Source organism: Ascaphus truei, unplaced genomic scaffold (genome assembly GCF_040206685.1).
Source record: "Ascaphus truei isolate aAscTru1 unplaced genomic scaffold, aAscTru1.hap1 HAP1_SCAFFOLD_638, whole genome shotgun sequence".
Taxonomy (NCBI): Eukaryota; Metazoa; Chordata; class Amphibia; order Anura; family Ascaphidae; genus Ascaphus; species Ascaphus truei.
Window position 1 is genome coordinate 32,434 of NW_027456971.1, and position 25,868 is coordinate 58,301.

Consider the following 25,868-nt stretch of genomic DNA (forward strand, 5'->3'; position numbering starts at 1 on the left):
CTACACCTCCCACTACACAGGCATACTTACTTATGCATACACTGACATCTGGCATACCTACACACACCCCAGGGCCACTTCCTTCCCCTGATGTCAGGGAGAGGATGGGCATGCAGAGTGCAGTAAGTCTCCACGTTACTCTGGCCAACAGTCTTGGCCTACCTCCAGCATCTGTCACCCACAACATCTGTTCCCTCCTTGTAAAGTGCTGAACTATCTCACCTGGGTCAGTGCTATAGCTGATCACAGTGCCCGATCAGGATGTCACTGTGACAGGCAGCAGTGCAGATTGACCGGTCAATCAATGCAGTGCCGCAACATATGCACTAAATGAGATTTCCGTGCCCCCAGTCAGGTTACTCCCTGGGCAGTGACCCTGCTCACACCCTCCCCTAGTTCCACCTCTGATCACAATTATCTCTCTTGGAGAGTGTAGCAAATTGGAGTTGGGGGAATCTCACCTCTGCCATGCATGGTCACAATCTGGGCACAGGACCCAAATAGTGGGCAATGTGGCACTTCTTACAGTAGAGAATAAGTAACTTTATTCTTTACTTGTGTATTAAGGACCTTATTTGCATTAAATTCAGTCCACATGGGACCAAGACTTTCTGGCTTACTGAACAAAGTGGAATTGTTTCGTAGAGGGTGGAGAATTGTATTTTATCTGAAATTACCCCCTCTGCACAAAATACAAACAATTATACCCATACAAGTACCTTGTGGAAGTTGTTGCCCTCTATCTTCCTGTGGTCTCTCCCTGTTTCTCACCGTGCCTCCTCCCATTTCCTTGCACCTCTGCGTCTCCGCATATATCCCTATACTCAGAGCCGGCTCCGGTCAGTGACATGGGATGCCCAAATATGAGCATACCCATATATGGGCATCCATGCCACTGACCGGAGCCCGCTCTGTTGCGGATATGGAGAGAGACTGGGAGATTTACATCCCCTTATAATTCATATGGTGCATAGTACCGGCACGTATTGTTTTACCGGTACTGTGTACCTTCCTACTTTCACACTGGTACAGTATATGCTGCAGTGGGACTGAGAGGGATATATTGGTAACACATAGTCATTGTTGGGGGAATTCAATCCATTTTGAAAATAGTAATGAAATGTTTTTTACTTTTCTTTTTTTTCAGTAATGAAGAATGAAACATTTCTGTTAAAATTGAATTGGAGGTGAACTGGATTCATCATCAACTCTGCACCAGTGTGAATTGATGTTCTTTAATGTTCTGATAAGGTACATGCAACATCTCTTCCTCAACCCCTGCACCACTCTCTGCCTCTTGCCTCTCTCTCTCCACCTCCCTGCTAAGCGTATTAACCCATCTAATGTAATCCACATTCCATGTCTCACTTTACTCTTCACTTCTCACGTGCCCTCTGGAATGACTGCTCTCTGACTAACAAGGTCTATTTGTACATGACCTCTTCTGCTCTCATCATCCACCACCTCTCATTCCCCTCACCCCTGTCCTACTCGATACCTCAGCTTAATTGAACTCTCTCCTCTGACATCTACCCTTATCTCTAACCTCTCCTCACTTTCTGCTTAAACTAACTATCTTGTTAACTTTTACAATGCTATCATCTCCTCCTCCTCCCTCCTCCTCCTCCCTCCTCCATCATATATATGCCCCTTCTAGGCTCTGACACACTCATCCCTCTAAGGCCATGATTATCATGGGCACATGCTTGGTCATCCACAGTGCGTGCGAGCGATGCAGAGCCGCCTCGGACCTCAGTGCAGGGATTGCTGCATACCCCCAGCATCTGTCACCCACAAACAATACACACACTAATACTCCCCACAATACACACTATAATACCTCCTCAATACTAATCTCCCCAATAATATTATAGCTCCAAACACAATATACACAACACCCTTACACAAGATACACAATCTAGTACTCTCCTCTGCACCTCTACACACAATATAATACTCCCACACACACAATATACACACTACCCTCCTACCCCCATAAAATACAACCAATAATACACACACACTTTGTGGATGTTGGGACCAGCTCCCGGCATGCACCAGTGAAAGAGAGAGGCCCGCAGAAGCTCGGAAGAACTCCCTCCATCCGTGCCTTCCTCCGTTTCACATCTTCTCCCTGTCTCTCTCCCTCCCTTTCCTTGCATCTCCCTGCGTCTTTACGTATACCCAGTCAGTGACGGCTCTGGTCACGTGATGCCTTAATATGGGCTTATCCATATATGTTCATCCACGTCACTAATGTGATGCCCGCACTGTTGCGGAGCTGGTACTTACGACGGGCACTTATTGTTTTATCAGTACTGCGTACCTGACTCTACCGGCCTACTTTCAACACTAGTACAATATGTGCTTCACTACGAGTGAGTGGGGAATATTGGCATCACACAGTCACTGTTGAATATGCCATTCAATCCATTTTGAAAATAGTAATGCAATGTGGTTTTGTTTTGTTTGCTTTTTGCAGTAATGAAGAATGGAAAAGTTATATTAAAATTAAATTGGAGGGGGACTAGATTCAGCATTTCATCATGAACTCTGCACTTGTGAGAATTTAACTTCTTGAATACCCTGACAGGTACACGCAACATTAAGACTATAATCTGCTGTGCAAGCTTTCGTGCTATACCTCCCCCTCAGGTTTTGATTTATACATTTGCTCCCTCAATTCATGTCCTCTAATATTTGAAAGCTCTCTCCTAGCATTTTCTCTTTACCACAGAACGTCATCCCAATGTAACCTCTCTCTTGTTCTTTCTGCTGGCTGTTTCCTCACTCCTCTGTTAAACTTTTCTAATTTCTCTAACTTCCACACTCCTGCTTTTATCCACATGTTCTCCTCTTTCCTTCCCCTACCTTTGCATGTGTCTACACACTGCACCATTTGTACAGACCTCTATTGCAGCTATTTCTGCACTGCTCAATGAAAAGCACTCTTTAATATCCTATTCTCTGTGCCCCCTCTCTCTGCGCCCCCTCTTTTGGCGCCTCCTCTCTCTGCGCCCCCTCTCTCTGCGCCTATCTGTCTCATTCTCTCTACGTCCCTCTCTCTCTACATAGAGCTATCTCTGTCTCTCTCTACACCTATCTCTGTGTCTCCTTCTATGTTTGCTGATGTGTGGGATATCTCTTATAATCTTGAACCTGCTCATATACACATCGGGCCTCCCTGCCTCTGCCTCCCTGCTAAGAGTGTTAACCTATCTAATGTAATCCACATTCCTTTCCTTACTTTTCTCTTCCCTTCTCCTATGCCATCTGGAATGTCCGTTCTCTGACTAACAAGGCTCTAGTTGTACATGACCTCTTCTGCTCTCATCATTCACAATCAGTCATTCCCCTCACCCCATCTTACCTGTCCCACTGATTTGCCTCTGCTTAATTAAACTCTCCTCTGATATCTACTCTAACCTCTCTGCTCTCTCTCTCTTTCCGCTTAAACTAACAATCTTATTAACTCTTACAATGCTATCCTCCTATCTATATGCCCCCTCTAGGCTCTGACACACTTGTCCCTCTAGCCCACACCCTTGGCTAAATTCCCAAACATGTTCATCACACTTCCACTCGCTGTTCTTAATGCCTATGAAGGAAATCACACAATTGATATTTGATTTTTCTACAGTAAAAATGTCTCCAGTCCTGTATAAAGCTGCTCTCTGGGGCCAAACCACACTACTTTTTTTTCACATTCATCAACACTCAAATTTAATTTACGCTGTCTTTTTTTCCCTGTATTTGACTCCCTCCACTAACCTTCTCCTCACACTTGCCATCCTTCCTTCACTTCTCCTCAAGCATTTGACTACTTCAGAGGCAAGGTGGATGCCACCCACAAGGAGATTCCTTCTGTCCCTTCCCCCTTCTCTCCTTCTACCTAATTCTCCTTCTGCATTTGACTCTTTTTCTTCTCTTACAGAGCTGGAAGCAAATCATCTTCTCTTCTCCCTCTACCACATGCCCTCTAGATCGTATCCCCTCACACCTTACTGCATCTCTTAGTCCCCACTCTCACCCACATCTTCAATTCCTCCCTATTCTCTGGCTCTTTACCCTCTTACTTTAAGCCTGTAGTGGTCACCCTTTTCTCAGAAACAACCTACACCCTATGTGCCTTACTAACTACCGCCCTGTATCCCTCCTGCTGTTTGTCTCCTAATTGCTAGAATGTCAACATTCTTAAATCACATTCCCTCCTGGATCCTTTACAACCTGCCTTTCGTACAGCTCGTTCTACAGACTGTGCTTAAAGCAAATTCCCAAGGTCACTTTTCCCTACTAATCCTACTTGATCTATCTGCTGCGTTTGATGCTCTCAATCACTCTCCTCCTTCATATTCTAAACTCTCTCTTGGTATCCGTAACACAGTTCTATCCTGGTTTTCATCATAACTTTCCTGTCACACATTCTCCATCTCTGTTGCTAACATGTCTTCGTCTTCTATTGATCTGTCTGTGGGTATACATCAGGGCTCTGTTCTGAGATCTCTCTTTCTCTCTACATACTATCATTTGGTGACCTCATCAACTCTTTGTGACAATCCTATAAATAACAAATACAAATATCAGGTCATGGGAATAAGTGATTTGGACATAAAAGTAACATTTCGGAAGTGTGGACAACTAATACATCTTGTAGATTGCCTTTACAGTGTGATGTCATTGATTCAGTAGATTGTGTGCAGACCAGGACTGCAGTACAGTGTCACTCACATGGATGACTTGCGTGGTAGAAGCTCAAGAACAAGGATGTCAAACTCCAGTCCTCGAGGGCCGCAAACAGGCCAGGTTTTCAGGATATCCCTACTGAAAACCTGGCCTGTTTGGGACCCTCGAGGACTGGAGTTTGACATGCATGCTCTAGAAGGAGCACAGCTGTGGGTGGGAGGTGGATTTGCTTTGCATCAAATGGTTTGGAGCAAGGTTTATTGTATGTATTATCATAATAACAATGCAATGCTTAACTTTTATTTCAGGAGGGATGACTGCAGAACAGAAGTGAATATTGAAGCCATGTGTTCCTTTTCTTGCAAAAGAGAAAATTTGAAGGACAGTTGAAGAGAAGGAAAATTACTACACAGAGACAGATAAGCAATGTGTATATTTCTCATTTACCATTTAGTATTTGTCGTTTTATTGACTCCACACAATCCGGCTGCTACGGGTTTCACATTGAATATTTTCATCTCTACTCTACCCCTTCCTGTGATCTGAACCATGCAGGTTTTCGTTGATTCAATACATCATGAGTAGAGGGTGGCTACAGTATGAAGTAAAGACCCAAGGACCACATCTACTACCATTCATAACAAGAACATGTGCAGTAGCGCACAGCTGCAGTTCTATGTGATTGTTATGAAAGGTTGAGGTGGTTCAATTCTATGAATCTGGAGTGGGATGGATCCTGTTTGCATCATATGGTTTCATCTAGGCCAGTAGATTATATAACTCTCAGTACAGGTTACACATGGCATCAGTATTAGTGATTTAAAGAGGAGGAAAGCTTCAATGTGGAGAACAAAGCCAAGTAATGTTGAAGTTACTCCTTTTACCATTTACTTGGTCAGTCTGTACTGTCTACTCTCCACACAGCTGCTAAGGATCTTCCATTTTAAATACTTTCACCTCCTATTCTGCACTGCTTTGCTGCCCATTATTCAGAGATGCGTTCCAGTCATGTTTAGCACTCTGAATCTCTCTGCAGTCATTGGTTCAGCACATCATGGGTAGAGCATGGCTACAGATACAGCAAGCTATTATTATTTTACCGGCTGATCACCCATAATATTGCATTAAAACATAGAATATCACTTAATTTCCAAAAGATTCAGTGATGCTGATAATGCAGAATCTCACAACATTTCCCATCATAATGCCATAATGCACAAGTGGGAGAAATAATCCTTGCTATATCTGTACATTGTGTGACGTATTACCTCAATGACCAATGAGAGCAAGTACATCTTCTGTATAGAGCGGCTGTGTTATGATGCAGTTATTGATCATCATTGACATAATCACAAGAATCTTATGCAAAGGGAAATTGTCCGCAGCGAAGTGAGATTTCAGCCCCCAAACGTCTGTAATATTAATGCAATGTCTTACTTTTGTTGCAGTGAACACTGAAGAGACGGATCTACTACAACACTGTACAGGATGAGCATACGCTACAAGCAGCAAAATGATCTTGCAGTTGACAGTATGTTGTTCTGGTAATGTGCACAATTATTATTTATGGGCTACACACCACAGTGCTGGACATATTCTGTTAACTTCAACTCTACTCCTAACATGGAGATGTCTTCCTGGTGTTACTGATTCAGTACATCATATGCACAGTGTGGTTATGATATGATGGATTGATTTAATGAACCCACCAACCAATGATGACATCTGCATCATCTTCTGTAAAGTGCAGCTACAGCATGATATTATCAGCATTTGGTGCGGTATAATCAGAGGTATCTATGTGCTTTTGTGCCTGTTTTAAGTCCTCCAGCTTAACGCCCCTACACCTCCCACTACACAGGCATACTTACTTATGCATACACTGACATCTGGCATACCTACACACACCCCAGGGCCACTTCCTTCCCCTGATGTCAGGGAGAGGATGGGCATGCAGAGTGCAGTAAGTCTCCACGTTACTCTGGCCAACAGTCTTGGCCTACCTCCAGCATCTGTCACCCACAACATCTGTTCCCTCCTTGTAAAGTGCTGAACTATCTCACCTGGGTCAGTGCTATAGCTGATCACAGTGCCCGATCAGGATGTCACTGTGACAGGCAGCAGTGCAGATTGACCGGTCAATCAATGCAGTGCCGCAACATATGCACTAAATGAGATTTCCGTGCCCCCAGTCAGGTTACTCCCTGGGCAGTGACCCTGCTCACACCCTCCCCTAGTTCCACCTCTGATCACAATTATCTCTCTTGGAGAGTGTAGCAAATTGGAGTTGGGGGAATCTCACCTCTGCCATGCATGGTCACAATCTGGGCACAGGACCCAAATAGTGGGCAATGTGGCACTTCTTACAGTAGAGAATAAGTAACTTTATTCTTTACTTGTGTATTAAGGACCTTATTTGCATTAAATTCAGTCCACATGGGACCAAGACTTTCTGGCTTACTGAACAAAGTGGAATTGTTTCGTAGAGGGTGGAGAATTGTATTTTATCTGAAATTACCCCCTCTGCACAAAATACAAACAATTATACCCATACAAGTACCTTGTGGAAGTTGTTGCCCTCTATCTTCCTGTGGTCTCTCCCTGTTTCTCACCGTGCCTCCTCCCATTTCCTTGCACCTCTGCGTCTCCGCATATATCCCTATACTCAGAGCCGGCTCCGGTCAGTGACATGGGATGCCCAAATATGAGCATACCCATATATGGGCATCCATGCCACTGACCGGAGCCCGCTCTGTTGCGGATATGGAGAGAGACTGGGAGATTTACATCCCCTTATAATTCATATGGTGCATAGTACCGGCACGTATTGTTTTACCGGTACTGTGTACCTTCCTACTTTCACACTGGTACAGTATATGCTGCAGTGGGACTGAGAGGGATATATTGGTAACACATAGTCATTGTTGGGGGAATTCAATCCATTTTGAAAATAGTAATGAAATGTTTTTTACTTTTCTTTTTTTTCAGTAATGAAGAATGAAACATTTCTGTTAAAATTGAATTGGAGGTGAACTGGATTCATCATCAACTCTGCACCAGTGTGAATTGATGTTCTTTAATGTTCTGATAAGGTACATGCAACATCTCTTCCTCAACCCCTGCACCACTCTCTGCCTCTTGCCTCTCTCTCTCCACCTCCCTGCTAAGCGTATTAACCCATGCCCTCTAGATCGTATCCCCTCACACCTTACTGCATCTCTTAGTCCCCACTCTCACCCACATCTTCAATTCCTCCCTATTCTCTGGCTCTTTACCCTCTTACTTTAAGCCTGTAGTGGTCACCCTTTTCTCAGAAACAACCTACACCCTATGTGCCTTACTAACTACCGCCCTGTATCCCTCCTGCTGTTTGTCTCCTAATTGCTAGAATGTCAACATTCTTAAATCACATTCCCTCCTGGATCCTTTACAACCTGCCTTTCGTACAGCTCGTTCTACAGACTGTGCTTAAAGCAAATTCCCAAGGTCACTTTTCCCTACTAATCCTACTTGATCTATCTGCTGCGTTTGATGCTCTCAATCACTCTCCTCCTTCATATTCTAAACTCTCTCTTGGTATCCGTAACACAGTTCTATCCTGGTTTTCATCATAACTTTCCTGTCACACATTCTCCATCTCTGTTGCTAACATGTCTTCGTCTTCTATTGATCTGTCTGTGGGTATACATCAGGGCTCTGTTCTGAGATCTCTCTTTCTCTCTACATACTATCATTTGGTGACCTCATCAACTCTTTGTGACAATCCTATAAATAACAAATACAAATATCAGGTCATGGGAATAAGTGATTTGGACATAAAAGTAACATTTCGGAAGTGTGGACAACTAATACATCTTGTAGATTGCCTTTACAGTGTGATGTCATTGATTCAGTAGATTGTGTGCAGACCAGGACTGCAGTACAGTGTCACTCACATGGATGACTTGCGTGGTAGAAGCTCAAGAACAAGGATGTCAAACTCCAGTCCTCGAGGGCCGCAAACAGGCCAGGTTTTCAGGATATCCCTACTGAAAACCTGGCCTGTTTGGGACCCTCGAGGACTGGAGTTTGACATGCATGCTCTAGAAGGAGCACAGCTGTGGGTGGGAGGTGGATTTGCTTTGCATCAAATGGTTTGGAGCAAGGTTTATTGTATGTATTATCATAATAACAATGCAATGCTTAACTTTTATTTCAGGAGGGATGACTGCAGAACAGAAGTGAATATTGAAGCCATGTGTTCCTTTTCTTGCAAAAGAGAAAATTTGAAGGACAGTTGAAGAGAAGGAAAATTACTACACAGCGACAGATAAGCAATGTGTATATTTCTCATTTACCATTTAGTATTTGTCGTTTTATTGACTCCACACAATCCGGCTGCTACGGGTTTCACATTGAATATTTTCATCTCTACTCTACCCCTTCCTGTGATCTGAACCATGCAAGTTTTCGTTGATTCAATACATCATGAGTAGAGTGTGGCTACAGTATGAAGTAAAGACCCAAGGACCACATCTACTACCATTCATAACAAGAACATGTGCAGTAGCGCACAGCTGCAGTTCTATGTGATTGTTATGAAAGGTTGAGGTGGTTCAATTCTATGAATCTGGAGTGGGATGGATCCTGTTTGCATCATATGGTTTCATCTAGGCCAGTAGATTATATAACTCTCAGTACAGGTTACACATGGCATCAGTATTAGTGATTTAAAGAGGAGGAAAGCTTCAATGTGGAGAACAAAGCCAAGTAATGTTGAAGTTACTCCTTTTACCATTTACTTGGTCAGTCTGTACTGTCTACTCTCCACACAGCTGCTAAGGATCTTCCATTTTAAATACTTTCACCTCCTATTCTGCACTGCTTTGCTGCCCATTATTCAGAGATGCGTTCCAGTCATGTTTAGCACTCTGAATCTCTCTGCAGTCATTGGTTCAGCACATCATGGGTAGAGCATGGCTACAGATACAGCAAGCTATTATTATTTTACCGGCTGATCACCCATAATATTGCATTAAAACATAGAATATCACTTAATTTCCAAAAGATTCAGTGATGCTGATAATGCAGAATCTCACAACATTTCCCATCATAATGCCATAATGCACAAGTGGGAGAAATAATCCTTGCTATATCTGTACATTGTGTGACGTATTACCTCAATGACCAATGAGAGCAAGTACATCTTCTGTATAGAGCGGCTGTGTTATGATGCAGTTATTGATCATCATTGACATAATCACAAGAATCTTATGCAAAGGGAAATTGTCCGCAGCGAAGTGAGATTTCAGCCCCCAAACGTCTGTAATATTAATGCAATGTCTTACTTTTGTTGCAGTGAACACTGAAGAGACGGATCTACTACAACACTGTACAGGATGAGCATACGCTACAAGCAGCAAAATGATCTTGCAGTTGACAGTATGTTGTTCTGGTAATGTGCACAATTATTATTTATGGGCTACACACCACAGTGCTGGACATATTCTGTTAACTTCAACTCTACTCCTAACATGGAGATGTCTTCCTGGTGTTACTGATTCAGTACATCATATGCACAGTGTGGTTATGATATGATGGATTGATTTAATGAACCCACCAACCAATGATGACATCTGCATCATCTTCTGTAAAGTGCAGCTACAGCATGATATTATCAGCATTTGGTGCGGTATAATCAGAGGTATCTATGTGCTTTTGTGCCTGTTTTAAGTCCTCCAGCTTAACGCCCCTACACCTCCCACTACACAGGCATACTTACTTATGCATACACTGACATCTGGCATACCTACACACACCCCAGGGCCACTTCCTTCCCCTGATGTCAGGGAGAGGATGGGCATGCAGAGTGCAGTAAATCTCCACGTTACTCTGGCCAACAGTCTTGGCCTACCTCCAGCATCTGTCACCCACAACATCTGTTCCCTCCTTGTAAAGTGCTGAACTATCTCACCTGGGTCAGTGCTATAGCTGATCACAGTGCCCGATCAGGATGTCACTGTGACAGGCAGCAGTGCAGATTGACCGGTCAATCAATGCAGTGCCGCAACATATGCACTAAATGAGATTTCCGTGCCCCCAGTCAGGTTACTCCCTGGGCAGTGACCCTGCTCACACCCTCCCCTAGTTCCACCTCTGATCACAATTATCTCTCTTGGAGAGTGTAGCAAATTGGAGTTGGGGGAATCTCACCTCTGCCATGCATGGTCACAATCTGGGCACAGGACCCAAATAGTGGGCAATGTGGCACTTCTTACAGTAGAGAATAAGTAACTTTATTCTTTACTTGTGTATTAAGGACCTTATTTGCATTAAATTCAGTCCACATGGGACCAAGACTTTCTGGCTTACTGAACAAAGTGGAATTGTTTCGTAGAGGGTGGAGAATTGTATTTTATCTGAAATTACCCCCTCTGCACAAAATACAAACAATTATACCCATACAAGTACCTTGTGGAAGTTGTTGCCCTCTATCTTCCTGTGGTCTCTCCCTGTTTCTCACCGTGCCTCCTCCCATTTCCTTGCACCTGTGCGTCTCCGCATATATCCCTATACTCAGAGCCGGCTCCGGTCAGTGACATGGGATGCCCAAATATGAGCATACCCATATATGGGCATCCATGCCACTGACCGGAGCCCGCTCTGTTGCGGATATGGAGAGAGACTGGGAGATTTACATCCCCTTATAATTCATATGGTGCATAGTACCGGCACGTATTGTTTTACCGGTACTGTGTACCTTCTTACTTTCACACTGGTACAGTATGTGCTGCAGTGGGACTGAGAGGGATATATTGGTAACACATAGTCATTGGTGGGGGAATTCAATCCATTTTGAAAATAGTAATGCATTGTTTTTTAATTTTTTTTTGCAGTAATGAAGAATGAAAAAGTTCTGTTAAAATTGAATTGGACGTGAACTGGATTCAGCATTTCATCATCAACTCTGCACCAGTGTGAATTGACGTTCTTTAATGTTCTGACAAGGTACATGCAACATCTCTTCCTCTACCCCTACACCACCCTCTGCCTCTTGCCTCTCTCTCCACCTCCCTGCTAAGCGTATTAACCCATCTAATGTAATCCACATTCCTTGTCTCACTTTACTCTTCCCTTCTCACGTGCCCTCTGGAATGTCTGCTCTACGACTAACATGGTCTATTTGTACATGACCTCTTCTGCTCTCATCATCCACCACTTCTCATTCCCCTCACCCCTGTCCTACTCGATACCTCAGCTTAATTGAACTCTCTCCTCTGACATCTACCCTTATCTCTAACCTCTCCTCACTTTCTTCTTAAACTAGCTATCTTGTTAACTCTTACAATGCTATCATCTCCTCCTCCCTCCTCCTCCATCATCTATATGCCCCTTCTAGGCTCTGACACACTCATCCCTCTAAGGCCGTGATTATCATGGGCACACGCTTGGTTGTCCACAGTGCGTGCGAGCGATGCAGGGCCTCCCCGTCGCCTCGGACCTCAGTGCAGGGATTGCTGGAGCGACAGGCATGCGCTAACTTTGCCATCTGTTGCGTGCTTACTATAGACGCAGCCTAACCCATGCATTGGTTTAATTCACAAGCACGCTCTCATCACACTTCATCACATCACACTGCTGCTCTTAACACCTATGGAGGAAATCTCACAGTCTGATTTTCTACACTAAACCTTTGTCCTGTTCTGTAAAACTCTGCTCCTTTTTTTAAGGTCAAACACTACTTTTTCCTCACTCATCAACACTCCAATTTCATTCACACTGTCTTCTATGTATTTGAGTCCCACCACTGACTTTCTCCTCCCACTTAACATCCATCCTTTATTTCTCCTCAAGCCTTTGCTCACTTGAGGCAAGGTGGATGCCATCCACAAGTAGATTCGTTCTCTCCCTTCCCCCTCTCTCTTTTTCTATCTAGATCTCATTGCACTCTTGACTCCTTTTCTCCTGTCACAAAGCTGGAACCTGATCTTCTCTTCTCCCTCTACCACATGCCCTCTCAATCCTATATTCTCACTCTCACCCACATCTTCAATTCCTCCATATCCTTTGGCTCTTTCAACTCTTCCTTTTAAGCATGCAGTGGTCACCCCTATTCTCAAAAATAACCTTGACCTTGTGTGAATTTCTAACTATCGCCCTGTATCCGTCCTACCATTTGCCTCCTAATTGCTAGAACGTCTTGTGATCTCCCGTTTGATCAACATTCTTAAATCACATGCTCCTCTGGGCCCTTCACAATCTGCCTTTCCCAATGTAACCAATTATGTACATAAAGAAAATTCCTAAGGTCCATTTTACTTACTAATCCTGCTTGATCTCTCTTCTGCTTTTGATACTGTCAATCACTCTTCTCATTCATATTCTAAACTCTTTCTTCGTATCCGCAGCAAACTTATATCCTGGTTTTCATCATACTTCTCCATCACACATTCTCCATCTCTGTTGCTAACGTGTCTTTGTCTCCTGTTGTTTTGTCTGTTGGTATACCTCAGGACTCTGTTCTGGGACCTCTCTCACTACATACTATCACTAGTTGACCTTATCAACTATTTTGGCCCTTGATATCATCTCTATGCAGATGATACACACACCTATCCACCCTACCGTCACTCCTGCAATTTAGTTCCTAGTTTCGGGTCGCCTCCTGGCTATATCCTCCATGGATGACACTCTTCTGCCTTAAACCTAATGTCTAAAACTGAGCTCCTCATATTTCCCCCTAAATCTGGCCTAATATCACCTTTCTCCATCGCAGTAAACAGTACTACCATCATCCTGTCATGAAAGCACATTGCCTAGGAGTAACATTTGACTCTTCCCTTTCCATCTTCATTCACGACACTGGCTAAAGTTTGTCGATTCTTTCTCTGTAATATTTCCAAGATTTGCCCTTTTCTCTGTCAATCTACTGCTAAAACGCCAATGCATGCCCTTATCGTATGGGTTAACATACTGCTAACAGGGCTCCCTGCTTCACAACTTTCTCATTTGCAATCTATCCAAAACTCTGCTGCTTGAATAATTTCCCTTTCTCCCACAACAGTATCTGCTCATCTCCTCCTCCTCCTTAAATCCCTCTCCTTGCTTCCCATCAAGTTTCAGATCACCTACAAAGTTCTCCTCCTTACCTTTTTGTTAAGGTTCTCTATTAGTGGTGTACCGAGTACCCGGCGTTACCCGACACATTTCCAGCTACCCGGACATTACTCGAAACCGGCCACTGAGAAGTGGACTTGGCCGGGTAATACCCGGCGTCGGGTAATGTCAGGGCAGCTGGAAATAATCTTTTATACTTACCTTTCCTAAGACATCTAGGATCAGCAGCAGCAGTCCTCTGATGTTGGCAGCATCAGAGGTGTCTTCACCTGGCGGGGGGAGCTGCAGGAATCACTTCCACAGCACCGAAGCAGGTAAGCTGTGTCTGTGAGCCTGCAGCTCCCCCGCCGGCTGAAGACACCACAGATGCTGCCACCGTCACAGGACTGCTGCTGATCCTAGATGTCACCGCCACCCGGAAGGTAAGTGCCAAACCGTGTACCCGACCGGGTAGAACCTTTCATTTTGGCCGGGTACCCGTTACCCATTTTTTTATAGTTGAGGACCCAGTCCAACACTATTCTCTATTCATCTGCTCCTTCCTACATATCATCTTTGGTCTCGTTATGCCCTTCCTCGTCTCCTAAGCTCTACTAATAGCTGTCTCCATTATACTTCTTACACCTCTACTGCGCACTCGCTCTCTTGCCTGAAACCCTTTCCCATCAATTTACCTGTGAAACTCACACACACTCAGTATATGCCAACATACCCTCTTCCACCCACATTTAAGATCAACCTTAAAATTCACAACTTAAATGAAGCATTTCAATAGCTTTTACTCGTTGCTACTGTCACTCATTCAGTCACTAACTATTGTTCCCAAGAAGTGCTTTATACTACAAGTACCCACCATTAAGGACAAGCATTGTCATCTACTGCACTTGTTCCCCCACCTGTTGTCTCTCTGTAAGTCTCCTTACATTTCTCTTAGATTGTAAACTACCCAGGACAGGGATTTACTTTCCTATTGTCTGTTTTTGTTTGTTGAACTTATTGTATAATAATTTCCTGTACTTTTTGGTCTCTCTTGTAAAGCGCTGAGTACACAATGGGTGGTATATAAATAGAGATATATGCAGAGTCTAGAGACAAGGCACACGTGTATAGGTAGCTACAGTTTATCCGGGACCGTATGCATCCTTGAAGTGCCTGTCCCAGTTATTTTCTATTGATTGCAATGTAGGAGTGTCTGTCCTGTCTTATTTTTTTTATTATTATTATTATTATTATTATTATATATACAAAGATATATACAAAGATTGTTTCCTGTCGTTAGCATGACATTGTGTGACACAGTGTGATGTCATTGATTCAGTAGATTGTGTGCAGACCGGGACTGCAGTACAGTTTCACTGACATGAATAACTTGTGTGGTAGAAGCTCTAGAAGGAGCACAGCTGTGGGAGGGAGGTGGATTTGCTTTGTATCACATGGTTTGGAGCAAGGTTCATTGTATGTATCGTCAATAATAATTATAATAATAATAATGCAATGCTTAACTTTTTTATTTCAAGAGGAAAGACTGCAGAACAGAAGTGAATATTGAAGCCATGTGTTCATTTTCTTGCAAAATAGAAAATTGAAGGACAGTTGAAGAGGAGGAAAATGACTACACAGAGACAGATAAGCAATGTGTATATTTCTCATTTAGTATTTGTCGTTTTATTGACTCCAAAAAATCCGGCTGCTAAGGGTTTCGCATTGGACATATTCACCTCTACTCCACCCCTTCCTGTGATCTGTACCATGCAGATTTTTGTTGATTCAATACATCATGAATAGAGTGTGGCTACAGTATGAAGTACTGACCCAAGGACCACATCTACTACCATTCATAACAAGAACATGTGCAGTAGCGCACTGCTGCAGTTCTATGTTATTGCTATGAAAGGTTGAGGTGGTGCAATCATATGAATCTTGAGTGGGAGGGATCCTGTTTGCATCATTTAATTTGATCTAGGCCAGTAGAGTATATAACTCTCAGTACAGGTTACATATGGCATCAGTATTAGTGATTTAAAGAACAGAAAAACAGGAGTGGAGAACAAAACCAAGTAATGTTGAAGTTACTACTTTTTACTATTTACTTGGTCAGTCTGTACTGTCTACTCCCCACACAGCTGCTAAGGGTTTCCATTTGAGATACATTCACCTTCTACTCTGCACTACTGTGCTACCCTCTATTCAGAGATGAGTTCAAGTCATGTTTACCACTCTAAATCGCTCTGCAGTCATTGATTCAGCACATCATGGGTAGAGCATGGCTATAGATACAGCAAGCTTTATTTTACCCTAATATTGCATTAAAAAATAGAATATCACTCAGTTTCCTACAGATTTACTGATGCTGATAATGCAGAATCTCACCCTCCCATCATAATACACCAGAGGAAGAAATAATCCTTGCTATATATGTACATTGTGTGACATATTGCCTCCATGACCATTGATGGCAAATACATATTCTGTATAGAGCAGCTGTGTTATGATGTAGTTGTTATTGATCATCATTGAGATATAATCACAAGAATCTTATGCAAAGGGAAACTGTCATTAGCATAGTGGGATTTCAGCCCCCAAACTTCTGTAATATTAATGCAATGTCTTACTTTTATTGCAGTGAACACCGAAGAGACGGATCTACTACAACACTGCACAGGACAAGAGTATACACTACAAGCAGCAAAATGATCATGCAGTTGACAATATGTTGTTCTGGTAATGTGCACAATTATTATGTATGGGCTCCACACCACAGTGCTGGACATATTTTGTTAACTTCAACACTACCCCTACCATGGAGATGTCTTCCTGTGATTGGTGTTACTGATTCAGTACATCATATGCATAGTGTGGCTATTATATGATGGATTGATTTAATGAACCCACCAAACACTGATGACATCTGTATCATCTTCTGTAAAGTGCATCTACAACAGGATATTATCAGCATTTGGGGTGATATAATCAGAGGCATCTATGTGCTTTTGTGCTGGGTAAAGTCCTCCAGCTGAACCGCCCCCCGCCCCCCACCCCCCTACACCTCCTGCCACACAGGCAAACTTACTTACACACACAGCACACTTACTTATGCACACTGACACTTGGCATACCTACACACACACACCCCACAGCCACTGGCATGCATGCAGAGTCCTGGGCATGCAGGATGGGCATGCAGAGTACAGAATATCTCCACCTTGCTCTGGCCCGTACTCTTGGCCTACCCCCAGCATCTGTCACCCACAACCTCTGTTCCCTCCCTGTAAATTGCTGCACTAACACACCTTGGTCAGCGCTGCAACCGATCACAGCACCGGATCATGTCACTGTGATAGGAAGCAGTGCTAATTGACCGGTCAATCAATGCCACGTGGCAACATACGCACCAAAAGAGATTTCCATGCCCCCTGACAGGCTACTCCCTGGGCAGTGACCCTGCTCATCTTCCACCTCTGATCACAATATTCTCTCTTGGAGAGTGTAGCAAATTGGAGTTGGGGGAATTTCACCTCTGCAGTGCATGTAGAGTCCTGTATGCAGAGTACAGAAAGTCTCCACCTTAGTCTGGCCCGTACTCTTGGCCTACCCACAGCATCTGTCACCCACAAATAATACATACACTAATACTCCCCACAATACACACTTTAATACCTCCTCAATAATAATCTCCCCAATAATATTATAGTCTTAAACACAATATACACAATACCCCCTAACACAAGATACCCAATCTAACACTCTCCTCTGCACCTCAACATAATATACACACTATAATACCCTACACACAATATAATACTCCCACACACACACAATATACACACTATCCTCCTACCGCCATAAAACACAACCAATAATACACACACACTTTGTGGATGTTGGGACCAGCTCCTTGCATGCACCAGTGAAAGAGAGAGGCCTGCCATCCGTGCCTCCCTCCGTTTCCCATCTTCTCCCTGTCTCTCTCCCTCCCTTTCTTTGCATCTCCCTGCATCTTTGCGTATACCCAGTCAGTGACGGCTCCGGTCACGTGATGCCTTAATATGGGCTTATCCATATATCTGTTGCAGAGATGGAGAGAGACCTGGAGATTTTACATTTCCTTATAATTCATATTGGTACTTAGTACGGGCACTTATTGTTTTATCAGTACTGGGTACCTGACCGTACTGGCCTACGAGTGAGAAGGCAATATTGGCATCACACAGTTACTGTTGAATATGTCATTCAATCCATTTTGAAAATAGTAATGCAATGTGGTTTTGTTTTGTTTGCTTTTTGCAGTAATGAAGAATGAAAAAGTTATATTAAAATTAAATTGGAGGGGAACTGGATTCAGCATTTCTTCATGAACTCTGCACTTGTGAGCATTGACCTTCTTGAGTGCCCTGACAGGTACACGCAACTTTAAGACTATAATCTTCATCAACTGCTGTGCAAGCTTTCGTGCTATACCTCCCCCTCCGGTTTTGATTTATACATTTGCTCTCTCAATTCATGTCCTCTAATATCTGGAGGCTCTCTCCTAGCATTTCTCTCTACCACAGCACGTCATCCCAATGTAACCTCTCTCTTGTTCTTTCTGTTTACTGTTTCCTCACTCCTCTGTAAAACTTTTCTAATTTCTCTAACTTCCACACTCCTGCTTTTATCCACATGTTCTATACACTTTCCTTCCCCTACCTTTGCATGTGTCTACACAAAGCACCATTTGTACAGACCTCTATTGCAGCTATTTCTGCACTGCTCAATGAAATGCACTCCTGCACATCCTATTCTCTTCCACCTTCCCTCATTCTCTACGCCCCCCTCTCAAAGCCCCCTCTCTCTATGTCTCCTCTCTCTACGCCTATCTGTCTCATTCTCTTGACGCCCTTCTCTCTCTACATATCCCTATCTCTGTCTCTCTCTACACCTATCTCTGTGTCTCCTTCTATGCTCGCTGATGTTGGGGGATATCTCTTATAATCTTGGACCGGCTCATATACACATCAGGCCTCCCTACTAAGAGTGTTAACCTATCTAATGTAATCCACATTCCTTTCCTTACTTTTCTCTTCCCTTCTCCTGTGCCCTCTGGAATGTCCACTCTTACTAACAAGGCTCTAGTTGTACATAACCTCTTCTGCTCTCATCAGTCACAATCAGTCATTCCCCTCACCGCATCTTACCTGTCCCACTGATTTGCCTCTGCTTAATTAAACTCTCCTCTGACATCTACTCTAACCTCTCTTCTCTCTTCTCTCTCTTTCTTTCTGCTTAAACTAACAATCTTATTAACTCTTACAATGCTATCCTCCTATCTATATGCCCCCTATAGGCTCTGACACACTCATCCCTCTAACCCACACCTTTGGCTAAATTCCCAAACACACTCATCACACTTCCACTCGCTGTTCTTAATACCTACGGAGGAAATCTCACACTTTGTTTGATTTTTCTACAGTAAAAATGTCTCCTGTCCTGTATAAAGCTGCTCTCTAGGGCTAAATACACTACTTTTTTCCACACTCATCAACACTCAAATTTAATTTACGCTGTTTTTTTTCTCTGTATTTGACTCCCTCCACTGACCTTCTCCTCCCACTTGCCATCCTTCCTTCACTTCTCCTCAAGCATTTGACTACTTCAGAGGCAAGGTGGATGCCACCCAAAAGGAGATTCCTTCTGTCCCTTCCCCCTTCTCTCCTTCTTCCCAAATCTCCTTCTGCACTTGACTCCTTTTCTTCTCTTACAGAGCTGGAAGCTAATCATCTTCTATTCTCCCTCTACCACAAGCCCTCTAGATCGTATCCCCTCACACCTTACTGCATCTCTTAGTCCCCACTCTCACCCACATCTTCAATTTCTCCCTATTCTCTGGATTTTTGCCCTCTTACTTTAAGCCTGTAGCGGTCACCCTTTTGTCAGAAACAAACTACACCCTATGTGCCTTACTAACTACCGCTCTGTATCCCTCATGCTGTTTGCCTTCTAATTGCTAGTGTCAACATTCTTAAATCACATGCCCTCCTGGATCCTTTACAACCTGCCTTTCGTACAGCACGTTCTACAGACTGTGCTTAAAGCTAATTCCCAAGGTTTTTCCCTACTAATCCTACTTGATCTATCGGCTGCGTTTGATGCTCTCAATCACTCTCCTCCTTCATATTCTAAACTCTCTCTTGGTATCAGTAACAAAGTTCTATCCTGGTTTTCATCATAACTTTCCTGTCACACATTCTCCATCTCTGTTGCTAACATGTCTTCGTCTTCTATTGATCTGTCTGTGGGTATACATCAGGGCTCTGTTCTGAGATCTCTCTTTCTCTCTACATACTATCATTTGGTGACTTCATCAATGCTTTTGGCCTTAGATATAATCTCTATGCGGATGATACACACACAAATCTATCCACCCCTGTTCTCACTCCTGCAATCCAGTCCCTACTCTTGGGTTGTCTCCTGGCTATATGCTCATGGATGGCACTCCACTGCCTTAAACTTAATGTCTAACACTGGGCTCATATTATCCCCTTTCTCCATCACAGTAAACAGTACTACCATCTATCTTGTCATCAAACATGTTGCATAGGAGTAACATTTGGCTCTTCAATTCCATCTCCATTCACATGCACGGCTATGGGTAAAATGTGTTGCCTCTTTCTCTGTAATATTGCCAAGATCTTCCCTTTCCCCTCTCAACCTACTGCTAAAACTCCAATGTATACTGTTATCCTATAGGTTATTTTAACATACTACTAACAGGCCTCCATGCTTCACAACTTTCTCCTATGCAAAACTCTGCTGCTTGAATTATCTCACTTTCTCCCACAACAGTCTCTGCTCATCTCCTTAAATCCCTGTCCTGGCATCCCATCAAGTTTTTGTATCACCTACAAAGTTCTCCTCCTTACCTTTTTGTTAAGGCTCTCCATTAATCTGCTCCTTCTTGCATATCATCTTTGATCTCTCGTTATGCCCTTGCTTGTCTCTTGCACTATAACCATAACTGTCTCCTGTAAACTTCTTTCACCTCTACTGTTCTCTCACTTGCCTGAAACCATTTTCCATCACTGCACCGTACATGTGAAACTTCCTCACACTCAGTATATGCCAACATAACCTCTTCCACCCACATGTAAGACCAATCTTAAAATTCACGACTTAAATCAAGCATTTAAAAAACTTTGACTCGTGGCTACTGTCCCACACCCACAGTCACTGCTAACAACTATTGTTCCCAAGATGTGCTTTCTACTAATTGTACCCACCATTAAGGACAAGCATTGTCATCTACTGCACTTCTTCCCCCAACTGCTGCCTCTCTTTAAGTCTTCTAACATTTCTATTAGATTGTAAAGTTCCCAGGGCAAGGATTTACTTTCCTATAATCTGTTTTTATTTTTCGCACTTATTTTTTAATTATTTTTCCCCTCTCCCCTAATGATATACATATAGGTTTTCCTGTCATTTGCATGACAGAGTTATTATGGTTAACTATTGCATCATGTAGACTGCCTTTTCAGTGTGATGTAATTGATTCAGTACTTTGTGTGCAGACTGTGACTGCAGTACAGTGTCACGAACATTAATGACTTGTGTGGTAGAAGCTCTAGAAGGAACACAGCTATGGGAGGGAGGTGGATTTACTTTGGATCACATGGTTTGGCGCAAGGTTCATTGTATGTATGATCATAACCATGCAATGCTTAACTTTTATTTCAGGAGGGAAGAACAGTGAATATTGAAGCCATGTGTTTCTTTTCTGTCAGAAGAGAAATTTTGAAAGACAGTTGAATAGGAGGAAAATTACTACACAGAGACAGATAAGCAATGTGTATATTTCTCATTTAGTATTTGTCGTTTTGTTGACTCCACACAATCCAGCTGCTAAGGGTTTCGCATTGGACATATTCCCCTCTACTCTACCCTTCCTGTGATCTGTACCATGCAGGTTTTTGTTGATTCAATACATCATGAGTAGAGTGTGGCTGCTGTATGAAGTATTGACCCAAGGACCACATCTACTACCATTCATAACAAGAACATGTGCAGTAGCGCACTGCTGTAGTTCTATGTGTTTTATTAAAGGTTGAAGTGGTGCAATCATATGAATCTGGAGTGGGATGAATCCTGTTTGCATCATATGGTTTCATCTAGGCCAGTAGAGTATATCTCTCAGTACAGGTTACACATGGCATCAGTAGTAGTGATTTAAAGAACAGAAAAAACAAGAGAAACTTCAATGTTGATAACAAAGCCAAGTAATGTTGAAGATACTCCTTTAACTATTTATTTGATCAGTCTGTACTGTCTACTCCCCACACAGCTACTAAGTCTTCCATTTGAGATACATTCACCTCCTACTCTGCACTGCTGTTCTGTCCTCTATTCAGAGATGAGTTCCAGTCATGTTTACCACTCTGAATCACTCTGCAGTCATTGATTCAGCACATCATGGGTAGAGCATGGCTACAGATACAGTAAGCTTTATTTTACCGGCTGATCATCCATAATATTGCATTAAAACATAGAATATTACTCAGTTTCCAAAAGATTCAGTGATGCTAATAATGCAGAATCTTACAACACATCCCATCATAATGCACCAGAGGAAGAAATAATCCTTGCTACACTACCGACACGTTTTATTGAAGCACGGCTAGCACCGCAAGCCGGGGGATGCCCCGGCGTGCTAGCCGCACTCCCTCAGCGTGCCGCGCATCACCGATGCACGGTCACGCGTCATCGGGTGCCTGCGCCCCCTGCACGCGCGTCCAGGGCTCCCCGAGGGAGCACTGGTGTCCCGCGATGTGGGGGACAGCGGCAGGGGGTTCCGGGGGACCCGACGGACCCGGCAGCGGAAGGGAGAAAGCCCCGATCGGAGGGCGCTCCTCCGCTGCTTCGGCGTGCGCCCGGCACCCTCCGGCGCGCGCCAGGTTACTGCTGCGGCCAAGAACGGGCAAATGCTCGAATAAACTCGGCCGCAGCAGTATATCTGTACATTGTGTGACGTTTGGCCTCCATGACCATTGATAGCAAATACATATTTTGTATTGAGCGGCTGTGTTATGATGTAGTTGTTATTGATCATCATTGAGATATAATCACAAGAATCTTATGCAAAGGGAAAATGTCTGCAGCATAGTGGGATTTCAGCTCCCAAACTTCTGTAATATTAATGCAATGTCTTACTTTTATTGCAGTGAACACTGAAGAGACGGATCTACGACAACACTGCACAGGACAAGAGCAAACACTACAAGCAGCAAAATGATCTTGCAGTTGCAAGTATGTTCTGTAATGTGCACAATTATTATTTATGGGCTACACACCACAGTGCTGGACATATTCTGTTAACTTCTACCCCTACCATGGAGATGTCTTCCTGTGATTGATTCAGTACATCATATGCACAGTGTGGCTATGATATGATGGATGGATTTAATGAACCCACCACCCACTGACATCTGCATCATCTTCTGTAAAGTGCAGCAGGATATTATCAGCATTTGGGGTGGTATAATCTGGGGCATCTATGTGCTTTTGTGCCTGGATAAGTTCCTCCAGCTGAACCACCCCCCTATACCTGCCACACAGGCATACTTACAGAGCACACTTACTTATGCACACTGACACTTGGAATACACACACACACACACACACACAGACACTGTCATGCATGCAGTGTCCTGTATGCAGAGTACAGAAAGTCTCCACCTTACTCTGGCCCGTACTCATGGCCTATCCCCAGCATCTGTCATCCACAACCTCTGTTCCCTCCCTGTAAAGTGCTGCACTAACACACCTGGGTCAGCGCTGCAGCTGATCACAGTGCCGGATCATGATGTCAATGGGATAGGCAGCAGAGCTGATTGACAAGTCAATCAATGCAGCTCTGCAATATATGCACCAAAAGAGATTTCTGTACCCCCTGTCAGGCTACTCCCTGGGCAGCGACCCTTCTCACCCCTCTCATTCCACCTCTGATCACAATAATCTCTCTTGGAGTGTGTAGCAAATTGGAGTTGGGGGAATCTCACCTCTGTAGTGCATGATCACAATCTGGGCACTGTACCCAAATATTGGGCAATGTGGCACGTCTTACAGTAGAGAATAGAATAAGTAACTATATTCTTTACTTGTGTATTAAGGAACTTATTTGCAATAAAAATTCAGTCCACCTGGGACCAAGACTTTCTGGTTTTCTGAACAAAGTGGAATTGTTTTCCTATAATTTTATATTCTCTGAAATGTAACATCACAATAAAGTACTCCTATTTTTTTCCTTTGTGCTTTTTTATGGACTATTCCTTTATGTATTTCACTTAATGGGACTAATTACCTTACGATTAGATTTCACTTGTATTTTCTTGGGTTACTCTTTGGAATTTCTCTCTGTGTTCATTTATACTATCTTATTTAGAGCAGTCTTTGCCATTGGACCCCATTTCTTGCCAGAGAGATCTGTAACACAGAGTATTGAAGAGAGTACAGAACAGTGGTGAAGTAGATTTTTATGCTTCTAGGCAGCCTCCCTTCTCACCATGTATTCTGCCCCCGACGGTCTCTTGCACTGCTCCCTCCTACACCCACTCTCCTCACTCTTCCCTCCCCTCCCCGCTATCACTCAATGACCCCCTCTCATTCAATCCTGCTCCCTTACTCCCCCCTCACTCATTCTTCCTTCTGCACACACAATCCTCCCGAATATCACTCCCAAACAACACACACACTAATTCTCCCCACAATACACACTATAATACCTCCTTGTGACGATAGCTTCCACAGGCTTATTAATATTACACAAAAATAATTGGGTTTGAACTGAACGAGGCTTAAGATATAATAAATTGTATTTATTCCTTAGAATATAGGTGAACACAACAGATAATACAGTAACGAACAAGAAGTACACTTACTTAAGGGTTGGGGAATGAGAAGTATGATGTAGCATTTCTTTCAGCAGTGAGGAAATCATTCAGGTGATATCAGGTAACCATATCAGCAAACGAAGACAAAGGATATATGGGTGGACAGCAGTTTATAAACCATTCTCCTTCTATTCTTAACCTTAAGCACAGGGGATTGGTTTACAATTACCTCCAGCCACTCACTAACGTGGGAAAGCATTCTGACCCATGCCCCCCTGCTAGTTGGCACATGCGCAGTAGAACTCTGGGGGTCTCATTTCTGAAGCCCCACATTTACGTCAGGAATGCCAGACAGTCTACCATTTGGAGTTCTGGCAGGAAAACCTTTGTTGAAAGGTGTTAACTGGAACACTTAAGACCTGCCCTGGTTTGGGCTTCGGATAAACAGTGAGGGTGATAAAACTCTTTGAACAGCACTTAAATCCTAGACATAGCGGCGTCCCCAGGGCCATCTGCTACCTTATGGCCCAAAAGAATCTCTTCTGGGTCTTTGTCCATACCTTAAGATACACTATTAAGCATAAAACATAAACGTATTAAAATATCCGGTTCCGTTAGGTTTAGCAGGTCCAAACTTCCCAGTTCGCATTGCCAGAACTGGGACACCATATGGTCCAAAAAGCGACTTGCTACGACCTAAGAAACCGAAGTTACACCAATGCACATTAAATCATTTTAATACAAAAATCTCCATTGAAAAAGAAATCTCAGCTTTTCACTAAATCCCCATTGAAAACAACGGGCAGCTCCGCCATAGACTTTCAATGGTAAATCGCCGCCATTGAAGTCAATGGGGGTTTTCTGCCATTGAAGTTTATGGGAAAAGTCCCGAACTTCAAGGGGGTCCATACTCCGTCGGGTTGGTCCAAGCGGGTCAAGGATGGTTCTGCAGCGATGCCGGAGCAGTGGCTACAGATACCCCAAACCCTGATCCGCTGAACCCTCCGGAACCGGAGATATGGATTCCTAAAATTCAGCATTTCTCACTTAGTCATTTTTCTGAGCCGTTTCTGCCGCCGCCGGCAAAGCCTATGGCGCGACCCGCTCTATCTGGTTCGACCCTTATCGGGGGTCCAGGATTCGGGGACCCGGTGGTGGTCGAGTGGGGGGACGCTTAGGAACTAGGGGCAAAAAGAATTTTATCCCTAGGTGCCCTAAAACAGTTTATTT

At 43.5% G+C, this 25,868-nt stretch overlaps 2 long non-coding RNA genes across 2 annotated transcripts; both read left to right on the forward strand.

Annotated features, from left to right (window-relative positions):
• The first annotated feature begins 1,146 nt into the window (after window positions 1-1,146).
• Window positions 1,147-7,770, forward strand: LOC142485826 (uncharacterized). The gene is made up of 5 exons (XR_012798700.1): window positions 1,147-1,251; window positions 2,483-2,593; window positions 4,992-5,111; window positions 6,132-6,227; window positions 7,672-7,770. It is a non-coding gene; the product is annotated as an uncharacterized LOC142485826 (long non-coding RNA).
• A 1,114-nt stretch (window positions 7,771-8,884) lies between these two features.
• On the forward strand, window positions 8,885-24,052 carry LOC142485830 (uncharacterized). Its single transcript, XR_012798704.1, has 8 exons — window positions 8,885-9,001; window positions 10,022-10,117; window positions 11,559-11,670; window positions 15,297-15,416; window positions 16,403-16,500; window positions 18,067-18,177; window positions 21,490-21,599; window positions 22,971-24,052. It is a non-coding gene; the product is annotated as an uncharacterized LOC142485830 (long non-coding RNA).
• The last annotated feature ends 1,816 nt before the right edge of the window (window positions 24,053-25,868 follow it).